Genomic DNA, 14,894 nt, shown 5'->3' on the forward strand with positions numbered 1-14,894 from the left:
GTGCAGTGGCAGTCAAAAAAACAAACAGAATGTTGGGAATCATTAGGAAAGAGGTAGATAAGACAAAATATATTGTATCTGTATAAATCCATGGTACGCCCACATCTTGAATACTGCTTGCAGATCTGGTCGCCCCATCTCAAGAGAGATGTATTGGAATTGGAAAATGTTGAGAAAAGGGCAACAAAAATTATTAGAGGTATGGAACAGCATCCATGTGAGGAAATATTAGTAAAACTGGGACTTTTCAGCTTGGAAAAGAGACAAGTAAGGGTGGATATGATAGAGGTCTGTAAAATCATGACTGCTATGGAGAAAGTAAATAAGGAAGTGTTATTTACTCATAAGACAAGAACTAGGGGTTGCCAGATGAAATTAATAGACAGCAGGTTTAAAACAAACAAAAGGAAGTATTTCTTCACATAATTTACAGTCAACCTGTGGAACTCCTTGCCAGAGGAGGTTGTGAAGGCCAAGACCATAACAGGGTTCAAAAAAGAACTAGGCAAGTTCATGGAGGATAGCACCATCAATACCTATTAGCCAGAATAGGCAGGGGCGGTGTCCCTAGCCTCTGTTTTACCAGAAGCTGGGAATGGGTGACAGCTGATGGATCACTTGATTACCTGATCTGTTCATTCCCTCTGGGGCAGCTGGAATTGGCCACTGTCGGAAGACAGGATACTAGGCTAGATGCACCTTTGGTCTGACCCAGTATGGCTGTTCTCATCTTATGTCACCTACCCTCAAGAACAGTTACCGTTTTCACTTGAGGCCAGATAAGACATATTTCAATTGAATCAAGGAGACTATCAGATATTAAAGCCACTATACATGAATATAATTTAGTGACAATGTTTTGCCTATCTTTTTGTTAAACATGCGGTGGTCTTTGGTTTAAACATTTACCACAAGAGCTCTTCCTTAAGCGGACTATAAATGTTAAATTACAATTTTAAATGTTCTAACAGTGGAGGACAACTCCAATGCACCATCAGCCTTTACCACCTGGAGGAGCTATGCTACATTTTGTGATTTTTTTAAAAAAAAAATTGATTTTTTTCACAAAAATGGAAAGGACAAAAAAGTAAATGATTTACAGCATGTACATGAACACCAGAGTTATGAACGGATCAGTCAACCACACACTTCATTTGGAACCAGAAGTTGACAATCACATGCTTCAGAAGGTCTCAAATGGAATTATGCGGTTTTTTAGCTCCTCAAAGCTACACGACCAAACAGTACTTCATAGACATAACATCTTAAGGTACCCGCCTTTCTTTTACACAAATGCAAAGGGTATGTAATTTTTAATTATTTATGGACATGATGTAGCCATCAGGATTTATGCAGGAGGACTCTGTTGAGTCACCGGGCTGGGTTCTACTTAAAAGCGGGATGAGACCGTATGGCCCAATGATTTTAGGTGCAAGAATTCAGTTGTGGTGGCCGAATCATGGTCAGTTAGTTAGTTACTCGCTAAGGGACAATATTGAATGTGTGCCGCGAGTTTTACACCGCTATTTAAAAAGTGTAGCGATGCTCTGGACCTTTATAATAATAGACGGGGAAAAGTGGCATGCCCTTGGGCCGGTCCCTTTAAAGCTAACATGCGTGAAATTATTATTAGGGAAAGTTATTGACGGTAATGATTAGATACCCGGAAACCCTCAAACACGTGGGGAGGCGGTAAAACCACAGCTGCAAAGTGGCCCTTTCACCTGGGTGCATTTGCAGTGTCCCCGTGGCGAACGAGGGCAGTTTGTACAGGCAGGATCACGTTCCCACGTATTAAAAGGAACCAGTTTCCTAAATGTGGCTCCATGGCAGCCATCCAGCCCTGTGCTTTGCCGGGTTTCCCTTCCCCGTAGCGTTGTGTACCTGCCTATCAGTCCCTCTCCTTGTGACGCCTGACCCCCTGCTTTTCGCCTGCCCCTGGGCGCTCCTGCTGGCGGAGCCACTAGGGTTGTGTGGCTGGGACAAGCCTGACGCTGGTGGTTTTGTGCCTAGGTTGTAAATCGCTGGCGCAGTTGACAGCGTCTGTCAGGCTATTTTTAACAGCTCAGGTTGTTCTAAACTTAGATCCGCCCATTGCTCTGCACACTCAGCGCTGCCCCTGCAGCGCCTCAGACGGACCCTGCCCGCTGCTTGCTCTGGGCACCTTCCCTCGGCCCAGGGGGCTGCCCTGTCCCTGCCAGCCCGCTCCCCTACACCGCGAGCGCCCCCCAGGGCCGGGCAGCGGCTCGGAAACCTGCGCGGCGACTAGAGAGACCAGAGGGGCAAAGGGCAGCCAAAGCAGAGCTCCGCAATGTGCTTTCCCACCCCCTGAAACTGACCCGGGCGCTGCAGCTTGTGGCCCCCCCGGGGCCAAGTCACTTCACTCCCCACCTGCGGGATCTTATTTTGGTCTTAATTGCTCGGCAGGGCAGGCTCTCCCCACCGGCGTCTCTTTCCCGCTGATGGGGTGTTCACACCGGTTCCGCGGCTCGGGATAAACGGATCCGACGTCGGATTTGTGGCATCACTTGAATCATGGCCCTGGAGCTGACTCTCATCCCGAGACGTTTCCTCTGGTTTATCCTGGGTGAGTACCTGCCTTTGTTTGCTCTTTGGGACGCGGCGGCAGCGTGCATCTCTTTGTCAAGGAGTTTATCTTGGCTTGACGCTGGCTCTGTAGCTGCAATGAATGGAGGCTGAGAACCACCGATAGCTCCTCACTCGGGGCTATGAGCCATTCTCATAAGGAAACATACAAACTCATTCATGGGGCGGAAAGGATTTGCACCCAACGTCCTAACTGCCCGCTAGCTTTTGTGGGGTATGTTGGCAGCTTTCGGTTCCTTGCAACTCCGCGTGTGAGATGAATGAACAACTTCGGTGCGTTTGCAGCCCCATTCGTTGCTGGTTGCTTTGCAGGATTTTTGTCCTCTGTTGACTTTACTGTGTTTTGCTGTTCGCAGGATGGATCTTAATGCTAAACTGTTTAATTCGCTAGCTTGAGCAAGCAGTAAAACTAGTTCAACAGGCTCACTCAAGGCAAAAGCAAACAAACCCCGTTGCGGTTCTCTGGCCGGTTTGTGTGATGAGGTTGTGCCGGCCGAGTCAGAATTTACTAGTAAACCAAAATGTGAGGATACAACAGTAGTCAGTTCTTCAACATGTGTATTCCTATTCCCAATGCCTACTCAGTGTCACAACCACAAAGTATTGTCTAGTGGAAACACTGAGAGCTACCTGTTAAATACTCAGTGAAACCATTTGTCCCCACAGTATGTTTATGTACAATAGGTAATTGCAAAAAATTCTCACTTTAATGTCTGAAGGGATAACGCTCAGAAAAATGTGTAGTTATCCCCTGTTTCTCTACTCACTAAAGGAACCCTTGGCTAGACTGTCCTGCCATCTCTATCCTGACTTAGTAGGGAGTCATGGTATTGAAACTTGGCCACAGGAAAATCTCTCTCTTAGCAAATGTGCTATAAAAATACTTTAGTGAACTCACTGCCGTTCAGACACACTTGGAATTTTTATGCACATGCTGAAATAATTTTTCTTTTGTCCTAAACACTAATATTTGGTACCATTCTCATTTTACATTATGCATTGTAACTTTACTAAGTGACAATCATCTACTTTAACTGCAGTGCGAAAAGGTCTGTGTTGCATTTTTGAAAGCATATAATGAAAGCAGCGTATCTATTTAAATAGAGATTAAAATTAAATAACGTGGAATTGAACCTAAATGTTTAACTTGGCTCCCAACATGTCAGCTGGTAATGCCACCTGGATCAATCTGCTTTAGATGTCATTTTCTACTTGAAGGAAGGTCTGCTTTCTAAAGCAGGCTATGATTACAGTTCTTTCCGTTGTAAAAATTTCTCAAAGATTTATAAATGGATTGTTCTACAGTTGTCTTCCCTATGTCTCTATTTCTGACACACACATATTTAGAGGGCCCAACTGGAATGACCTATTTTGAGAAATGTTTATACCATTAAGACTGGGATTCCATAGCGCATAGTTCATTTTAAGTCTGTCTCTTTAAAATTAGTTTGTCTGGCAATTCTTTCTGTTTCTTGCTTAATTATTTTCATGTGGCATCATGTGTCTCTCCATGTTCTTGTTAACAGAATTACAGATGCAACAGGTAGAAACTTGTCTGCTATTTTGCGGAAAGTACTTGAAAGTCTGTAGCAAAAAGCTTTGAAGAATAATCTAGCTGGTATTCTTTATAATAATGAATATATTTATTTTAGATTACTTAAATATTCAAAGAAAAGCCATATTAGAATCATTGTGATACTGACTTGAAATACAAAAATCTTGAGGAAATGTAGATTTCCGTTTTTCCTGCCTTCAGTTCTTCCTTATTATTTTCCTCCTCAGAACCGTAGTAAATAATGTATCGAGCTGTCTTATCTGTACAGTGTAATTAACTATTTACCACTTTTTAGCTTGTGACTATTCACAAGGAAATAGTAGACAGCACAAGTTAGGCAAAACTTATTCTCCATGTTTAGTTTTAGAGACATCCTCGTTTACATGACTAAATAGTAAGTTGTCCTATTCAGAAACTATGGTATAAGCAATACACAGTGAACCCTAACATTACTGCCCATACATAGTCATTCTCATTTACCCCGGACAGTTGTTGTGAAGCTTTATTTTAGACTAGAAATCTGCTTGTCTGTCTTTATCAACGCCGATGTTAAGAAAACTGTCAATAATGTGTTGGCTGCAGCTTTGTTTTATATTCTAGAAAATCTTAAATTGAATATTATGACAACATAAATCGGTCAAATCAGTGACAGTACTATGCATGTGTTGGGCCCAATCCTACAAAGTGCTGAGCCTCTAAGTAACTTCACTCCATCTCACGGAAGTGGACGTACACATGTCATTTATTATTCTAGAGTTAGCATTGCCCTTTGGTAAAATCATCCTGGCCATAAAGTCACCAGTCTAGACAACCGATTGAAAAGCCTCAAATCCACTGTGTAAAACCTGCCTATATTGTGCAATAAACAACAGCTTCAGTAATAATTTGTTCAGTTCCCAGGTATTATCTCATGGTTATGCTCATAGTACAAATATATTGGATTCCTTTGTTGCACATATTTATATGCTATTCGTCTCTGCTCTGTTAGATGTGGTAGTGTACGGCAATTTAAACGTTGGTTCTGAAATACCTTTACTACATATGTAATGTGACACCTTGGCTGCAGGGACGGAACCTGGGACCTCTGGATTCAAAAGCATATGAGCCCCTATTGCCTGAGCTGAAAGATCCAGCTCTGTTAGCTGAAAACCAGTAGCTGACTTGTAAAACGATGTGATCCGGCAACACTGCCCCAGAGAGGGGAAGCTCTCCCGACTGTGTAAACACAGGTTACACACAGCACCTGGCAGGATCAACTCAGCCCTTCTTTCCGTGGCAGATACATTTGAGCACGATGCGGATGATTGCTCAGGTGTCTTTCAGATATGAGCCCTTACAAAACAGTAGTGACCAGAACACTGACTCTCTAAAAATAATCTCACTCAGCAGATCTGATACCTGTTTGTATCCCGAGGCAACTGTTTACAGTCGTGATAAAAATAAGCTTTTATTATCAATCCCGCAGAAATAACATAGCTATGAGAAAGTGAATTGTCTTCTCTCTGGACTGTGTACCATTGCCAGTAATAGAGGTTATATAGGCCCAATTCATCCCTCAGTTACGCCTGCACAACTCCATGTAAGCATTTATAGGGCTGCACAAGTGTAACCATGGGTAAAATTCAACCTGCAGAATCTTTATTACTAGCGATGATGGATGAGCCAGAAATAATTCAACTTGACTCAGATCCCAGGTTGAGATTAAAGGGCTGGCAGTTGGGGGGGGGGGGGAAGAATTGTTGTACTTGTAAACTGAGCAAATGTGCTTTGCAAATCATTGAGACACAATAACATGACTCCCACCTGATGCTGTTTCTACAATGTCACTTTTAAGTATGGAACCGCACTTTAAAAACAGGATCATCCCTCTTTTGCATTGATACTAAAAAGGCAAGATTTTTCTTTTTTGTTTTGTTTTACTAAAAAAAAGTTCTTGTTTGTATTAACGGCCAAAATTTCTCCTCTCCCTCACTACTGTACGCTGTACCAGTTGGCTGCTACATTCCAGAGGTACTGCCCGTATCTACTAGCCAGTTGCTTGAGATCTTTTAAAGGGAAGGATGGTATACAAACGTAAAAGTATAAATATGTGAGAGAGGAATACTTGATGGTATAAAGGTTTTATTGGCTTGAGTTTGGGGTGGCTGCATTCCTCACAAATGAGTTAGGCAGAGCATCCCAAACAAGGGCTTGGTACCATAGCGCTCCATCATGTATTCTGTAAAAAGGTCACAATTAAAAGATTAGAAACCTTTAAAAGTGACCTAAAATGGCTCATCTGAACATATAAATATCATGACTTTGAAGTCCATTTACCTCTGGACCTTCCACAGGTAGAGCCAAGTTCTATGTGTACCACTAAGGGTTAGGAATGTAACCCTTCCCATTGGTATAAAACTGACATTTCTAGCAATTCAGGGTTGTTGAGGTATTCAACTTTAATCTTTCACCGAGTCCTCAGACCACTGTAATGGGGATGAGGGGGGAGAGAAATTTTACATCTGAGGGAAAGAAGGAAACATTTTTGTGACATGTTGACTTAAAAATATAGGACAGCTGCTTAAAGCTGCTCAAGTATGTGGAATTTTAGACAGGCCTGATAGAGATGGATTAGTGAGCAGAGCACAGGTGAAATGGTTCAAGGTATGTGCTAAATGCAGTTTATTACATGGGTATTATATCTACAGACACATAGAAAGAGGCAATGTGAAACAGGTACTTCTATCTCACACACACCCACACCTGATTGTGATCGTATTCCCACTTTTCCCCATAACTTTTTAATACCATAGATTAATAGATTCTAAAGCCAGAAGAGATCATTATGATCATCTAGTCTGACCTCCTGCAAAACCCAGCCATAGAATCTCAACCAGTAATATCTGCATGAAGATGATAACCTCTGAGGCCTGGTCCACGCTACCCCCCCACTTCGGACTAAGGTACGTAAATTCAGCTACATTAATAACGTAGCTGAATTCGAAGTACCTTAGTCCGAACTTACCGCGGGTCCAGACGCTGCAGGCAGGCTCCCCCATCGATGCCGCGTACTCCTCTCGCTGAGCTGGAGTACCGGCGTCGACGGCGAGCACTTCCGGGATCGATCCCAGAACATCGATTGCCTGCCGTCGGACCCGGAGGTAAGTGTAAACGTACCCTGAGCTGTAGCATATCTTTTAGAAAGAGATCTAGTCTTGATTTAAAGACTTAAAGTGATGGAGAATCCACCAGATCTTTAGGTAAGCTGTTCCACTGGTTAATTACCCTTACAGTTAAAATTGGGCTGCCTTGTTTCCTATAGGCTTCCTACAGATGAAATGAAAAACAAAAATAAAACGGGTTCAGTTCTTAAAAATAAAAACATCTCTGGAATGTAACGGTTCCAGTTTACATATTACATCAATAGCTCCCAGTTCTGTATAGTTAAAGTGGTGATTGCATTTGATTGTGCACTGACGGGGCAGTAGCCTGCTTAACATCAACTAGCAGGAATCTGCTGGGCTTTGAGCAATTTTGCAGAGTTAATTGATGTCATTAAACTAAATATCCGTTAAATACTGAGACGTTAATCTCTTCTGTGTAAGTGCCCTGAAGATTGCTGATGACTAACAAATGCCATGACCTGGAATGAAATTAGAAGCCTTGTAAATTGTCATTAAGAATGGGACTGACACTTTTCAGACTTTCAGCTGGAGTAAAATCAATTATAGATTTTTCTAATTATAGATTTTGAGAAGATCTTGGAATTATGAAAATGCAGATTTTGATTTATTATTAAACTGTAGCAAGTTCTTTTTACCATAGCAACTGGCTATAGATCTGAAACCAGATCTTGGGATATTATGTATTTAAATGAAAATGGTTTATATTCACTTACGACAGATAAATAGTCTTAATAGAGCTGGTTGAGAAATGATTTTTTCCTGCTAAATTTTTCTGACAAAAATGAAAAAAAATTATAGAACATTTTGGGGGTTTCATCAAAAAAAGAAAAAGCTGGAAACTGAATCTTTCCTTTTTTTGCTTTGAAGTTTTCATTTTTGACACAAACCTGATTTTTTTTTTTTTTTTTTTTTTTTTTTTTTTTTATTAACATGGAAATTTTTGGCAAAAATGCACTTTGTTAAAAAGCCATTTTTCGGGGGGAGAAGGGGTGAAGGGGAGGAGGGATGAAAGAATTTTTTACCAGCTCTAATTCTTTAATTTTAAAAAAAGGAGATACAGTACTCTGGTAGAATAGCATCAATTACTATATTCAATATATTTCATGGATATTCATCAAACTGTTTGTTCCGTTAATGCTTTGAGATATATGACCAGCTTTACATCTGAATAGAATTCAGCAAGTTGATTATTCTCTGATTACCAGTGAAATTTTCTAGTGATATATTTGTGAATATGAATTCCCGATATTTGACTAGCCCTTGGTTCAGTGTAGTCTTTTTGTGTGTTTGCTTACTTATCAGACCACATTTTCACCCAAAGATCTCTACATATTGGGGTATATTGCACATGTTTAAAACACTCTTTCCCAATGTCCTTATGCAATGTAGTGGTTTTTATGTATCTTTACATGGTTGTGACTTCCATATATTTGTTTTTTCCTGAAATTCCTTTGTGATACTTTTTGTAATCTAGTTTTGAAAAATAAGTCAACATCTGTCAGTTCTACACCTCAGTGACTAGCATTAATCATTCTAGATTTTTGGCATCATATTCTTTGTTTACATTTTAAAAACAACTCCAAAGCATGAATTTAGCTCTGGCAAAAGGTGCCAGAGTGAATGCGATAGAAACTAAAGTCCTCACTTTATCTGTAAAACAGAAGCATCCTGTTCTGACCAGATCCCTTTTAGGTGTGAAATGACAATTGTATAAATTCAATCCTTGGCTTTCTTCTGCCAACTGTGATGGATGTTAACAAAATGTGGACATAAGGAAGTAGATCGAGATCACTAGCTCATTTCATATAGAGCAACAAACAGACATTTGGTGGTGATACTGTCAGGTCTGATTTGATCTAGGGGTTGGTGAAGTAAATGGAGTTAGGCTAGGTCTACACTACCCGCCTGAATCGGCGGGTAGAAATCGACCTCTTGGGGATCGATTTATCGCGTCCCGTTGGGACGCGACAATCGATCCCCGAATCGACACTCTTACTCCACCAGCGAAGGTGGGAGTAAGCGCCGTCGACCGGAAGCCGCAGAGGTCGATTTTGCCACCGTCCCTACAGCGGGGTAAGTCGGCTGCGATACGTCGAATTCAGCTACGCTATTCGCGTAGCTGAATTTGCATATCTTAAATCGACCCCCCGCGTAGTGAAGACGTATCTGCACAAAACGTAATGCAAGTTTAAGAATCAATTTTTTCCAGTAGTTTAATCAAAGGTGAGTTAATTTAAAAAAAAAAAAAAAAGCCTGCTATGTATTAAGGAGAGAACAATCCCAATATTGATTTTTTTTATGCCAAACTTCCCCTCCCTCTCTCTGTTCCTTTCTGCAATCTATTTCTAGTTGTTTTTCACTCTGACTGGTTTCTGATCCGTTTTATACCTATTTTTTGTCTTCTCTTTTTTCCCCCACTGTCTGTCCTTAACAGAATATGAGCCTAGTAACAGTCAAGTCAAACTGTCAAACCTCTAATGTTCAAGTGGGTTCAAAATAAGTTTGCCCATCCTGTCATCAGTCCTTTGAGCCATCAAGTTTTGTTGCTGTTGTATCAAATTCAGAATTGGCATAGATAACAAAAATTATCTAATATTTTGTTATATGGGCCCCATTACTACAGTATCTGAGCACATCACAATCTTGAATGTATTTATCCTCGTAACACTCCAGTGTAGTGGAATGTTGTTTGTATAATGTTATCCCCATTATACAAATGGGAAACCGAGGCACAGATGGAGACTTGCCCCAGGTCACAAGAAGCGTGTGGTGGAGCAGGGAATTGAACCCAGTCCTAGGCTGGCACGCTAATCATTGCACCATCCTTCCTCTTTTTGCTAGTCTTACAAAGCTGAGTGTATAAAACAAAAAGTATGAAAAAAATAACCACATAATGACCTGTCCTCTGAGCAAAGATGAATCCTGATACTGCAATGTGCTGTGTGTCCTTACCCCTCCCCCCATCAACTTTTATATGCATTTTAAAGGAGTTGAGGGCCCTCAGTACCTCACAGGATCAGCTCCGTCATTTGGAAGACTAAGTCAGGAACCAGTACAATTATAAATTGGTTTGAGACGTTCAGCCAGTCAGGTTGCTGGAATGGATGCATACAATAAAATGGTTTGGCTGAAAGCTTCCATTTAATTGGCTGAAGACGGTTCTGTGAAACCAATCAGTGATCTCCCAAGAAACACATACTGAGACCTGATAGCTGAGATGCTCCACACAATTCACTTCTTGAAAAGGCCAATTAATAATATTTTACAACACCAATATCTGCCATTTACTGTATCCTCTTTAGCAAAAACAGTGATACTGAAAACACCACAGGAGAATTCATCCAGGCTGTCAGGGGAAGTGGAGCTTGCTGTAGCTTTATTTGATGGATGCTTCGGTACTATTTGCGAATCAGTTGCCATCATTTCTTATTTGTATTGCAGTAGCTGGTGGTTTAAAAACTATCCAGGACCCACTACCACAATATTGTCTTGCATTTTAGATCCTTTAGCTAAATATGAGAGTTTCAAATTACCTTATTTTTGATATTAAGGACTAGAGATGCCAAGTACCTGTGTTTTCCAGCCTGCTATCTTGAAGCTAGTACATTTGACAGATCTATTCCCTTAATTCTGATATATGATTTTAAAAGACCTGTTAAATGAAGCCATTGCACACAATCACTCTATCTTTATTACATAGAGAAAAAAATTAAATAGCTAAATCCATCCAGGAATAACGAATTTCTTTCCAGGTTTGGATATAATAACGATCAAATTCAAATATCCATTTGGTTTCAGTGTTGAAATACGTTGGCCCCTGCAAAGGAACATACAAATTATACACTAAGCTGATGTAGATAGTCCTACAAGAATTTATATCAATTTAGTTACAGCTAGAATCGCATTAAATCTCCTCTCCAGAGATTCTTGTATTTGAGTCAGCCCACAGCCAGAAACAGAAAAAATGGGAAGGTTTTATTGGCTGTAGAGATGGATGAATAGTCCAAAAAAAAAGTTGATTCAAATTTGTAAAGGAATTCATTTCACTCAGGTTTGTGTTCCAATGTTGTTGTTCATTGTCAGCAAAACAGTCAAGTGTTTCAGTTTTGCTGGCAAACATATTCGTGGAAAGTGAATTTCAAAGTTGGATGCATAAGTGTTTCTGGGAAATAAAATGAAAACGATCACCTTCAAGTATTTACATGGGAGAGGGCTTGTGCACTTCTCTGTCTGAGGAACAGAAATAATGCTGGCGGATTTATTTGGTTAGTCGCTAGTGAGCAACATGGCTAAGATTTTGAATGTTTGTGAATAATCAAGAGTAAAAAAAAAAAAATTGAAAATATTTGTCCAATGCACTTCAATAACAAATGCATTTGAGAAAACTATGATTGGCCTTCTCTTATGTAATCTGTGTGCAGGAAAAAGCAGATAACTTAGCTGAAAAATGTATTCTGTCCGAATTATTCGTTGACTCTAATTGGCAATATAACAGTTAACAGCTGCTAGCCAGATCAACACTGTAGTGTAGCTGGTTAAATTCTCACCTCTAGCCAGAGCCTCTCGCAACTGGTTCAATACCAAACACACTTTAACTGTTCTTTTACTGTTATCCATAAAGGAAGGGAAGAAGAACAGTCTCCTGTGGGCTCTGAAAACTCACTGTATTATCACTTATAACAGGAATGACCTTTATCAGAACACATCTTCCACAGTAAATTGACCTGGTCTAGATTCCTAAGTATCAGAGCATGTGTCTCAGCCAACTCAGCAATGGTTTAAGCTAACAGAAGTGAGAGCAGTGTCTTCCTTAGGATTACCACAGGGCCTGGTCTTAACTAGTGTTGAGCACCTATAACGCTTATGGATTTAGATTGTAAACGCTTTGTGACCGGGACTGTCTGTCTGTACAGTGCCTAGGGCTCCTGGGCACTATGGTAATACAAATAATAATAATTAACCACTGTGGGAGTGTTGGGCAGTCAGCACTTCTCAGGGTAAGGCCCTTTTTCTCATACTGTGTGAGTCTCCCATGCACGTAGCTGCTGATATTCAAAGTTGTAAGCTCTTTGAGGCAGGGACTGTGCCTTCATTAGTATTTGTATAGCACCTAGCACTTGAGCAGGAGAGTAATTTTCCATCAACATGATTTTTTTTCAACAGAAAATGTTTTTGCTTTTTTAATTTTTTTTTTTTTTTGGGCTGGAATTTTTTGATTTTTCTCAAACAATCAAAATGTTTTTTTTTTTTGGTTTGTTGAACTGAGCCCAATATTTTGTTTTCTGTCAGCTTGATATTAAACTAGGATGAAGCCTCATGGGAGTTGTAGTTCAGGTGCTTCATGCTCCTACTCTCCATTATAGGGCTACTTGGATGGACTATATCTCCCATGATGCACCGAGCAGTGTGGTGCAGCATGGGAGTCATATGACTGTTGTAAAGCTTGGGAGATGTAATCCAGCCAGGGAGCCTGGCCTATAAGGAAGAATGAAGGCATGAGGCACCACTCCATCACAGGTGGATGCAGTTTAACGTTGAACTGAAACAAAATGTTTCAACCGGGAACATCAAAACATTTCATTTTGATTGAAAATGTCAAAACAAAACACTTCCAAATCAAAATGGTTAAAACCTTTTGTTTTGTGAAAATTTTTTATATTTTGACTTTGTCCCACTTCGAAATAGCTATGCCTCAGAATTTCCCACAGGATGGAAATTCTCATTTTTCACCCAGTTCTACCAAATGCACAGTGGTTGCTACTGGGATAAAGTAATAAAGCATAACAATAAGTAATGTATACTTTTTAAAATTTAGTAGCCCGTATGTTCATTTTCCCCAACACAGTGGTCACCATTAAAAAGTCAGCATTAGCCAATAGCTCTTCTGGAATGGTCTGAGGGAGCACAGCACTTCCTTTTACTTGAATAGGAAACAAGCTGCAGAATGTGGTAATGTTTGGCAAATGCTGACTTTTTAATGGCAGCCACTGGAATTTCTTGTCCATGTCTGTTGCATGCATGGAGGAAAATAGGTTTTATATCTGGTGGCCAGAAGATTTTATGTTCTTGTGTGTGCACGTGTATTTCTGTATGCAGGCTGGTGGATAAAGTTTTAGCTTCAGTAGAGCTGTGCAGTTTACATCAACTAAGAAACTGGTCCTCTGTTTCTGTCTCTGAATCAAAATTCCCATTTGAGGCAGATAACAAAGTATGTTTTGTTTAAATGGTGAACTCTTTTCTAATGTAAAGTTTCTAATCATCATACAACAGAACTTGGCTATTGACTGTGAATATTGTTATGGTTGAACTTGTTTTAACTTGGCTTTTTGAACACACAACATTTCAGATCAGGTATTTAGAAAATATTGCAAAGGATTCTGGTAGTGTGAAGTTAGGTAATGGCTGGACATGCTTTGCTTTCATCACGGCCATTGTTAAAATAGCCTTATTTCTGAGTCAAAGAAACTTGCTGAGAGTAGCAATGCACTGCACCACGAGCAACATTGAATGTGAGTTCCCCATGTTACAATTCAACACAGATCGAAGAGGGGCAAATTGCTAAAATAATTTCAACCTGCAGTCTGATCCTGAACATGAAATAAATTGTGTGTGGAATGAACATTGAGAACAAATGACAGTAGTTCGATGTTTAGCCACCTGAGCTGCAGGCATAATTAGGAAATGACATATCGAAGGCCTAGTTTACACTAGAAAGGGGTTGTCAGTATAGCTAAACTGTCAACTACTCTTGGGACCAGCAAAAGAATTCTGAACTCTTTTGCCAGCATAGCTTTTACCAGTTCACGGACTGAAATAAGCTACACCGGCAAAAGGACTTTTTTGCTGGTATAACTGGGTCTATGTCAGGGGGGTTTGCTGGTATAAAAATGTGGTAAATAATCACACCCCTAACCAGCATTATTATGGTGGAAGACATTTCGAGGGTTGACCTGGCCAAAATGTTCTTATATGTCCCTGCTATTCCTGGCAGGCGCACACAATAAAAATGCAGACCCAGAATTAAGGCTATGTCTCCATTACAGCTGAGAGTGAACCTCCCTGCCTGGGCAGACTAGCTCATGGGCACTAGCTCAGTTTGAACTAGCGCACTATAAATGCAGCGTGGATGTTGCAGCAGCCCAAGCAGAGGTTCCGACTAGCTGCCGGAGCTCAGCCGCGGGGGAGCGGTGTGGGTGTGTCACATGGCTCCGAGCTCGGGTGGTTACCCCATGCCTCAGCCGGTGCCACAGCAGCCCTGTTGCTATTTTTAGTGCAGTAGCTTGAGCTGAGCTAGCGTGAGGCTGTCTCCCTGGGCGGGAAGCTGGCTGCCAGCTGCAGTGTAGATTGATCCTTCCAGACTGTTTCTATGTGGCCCCGAACAAAAATCTCAAAGCAAGGGAAGGAAACTTGCTACTAATTACTGGGCTAGAGCATGCGTTTAAAACCAGTTTGAACAGAGTTTGTCCCGTTCCACACTGGGTAGGGTGCACAGTCCGGCCCCGATTGAGCTAAGCACATAATTAGGTTCCATTGAAATGAACCCTGTCCTTTCAGTGCTTTGCTGGATC

The sequence above is a fragment of the Terrapene carolina genome, unplaced genomic scaffold (assembly GCF_002925995.2).
Source record: "Terrapene carolina triunguis isolate 2854851 unplaced genomic scaffold, T_m_triunguis-2.0 Scaffold176, whole genome shotgun sequence".
NCBI lineage: Eukaryota > Metazoa > Chordata > Testudines > Emydidae > Terrapene > Terrapene triunguis.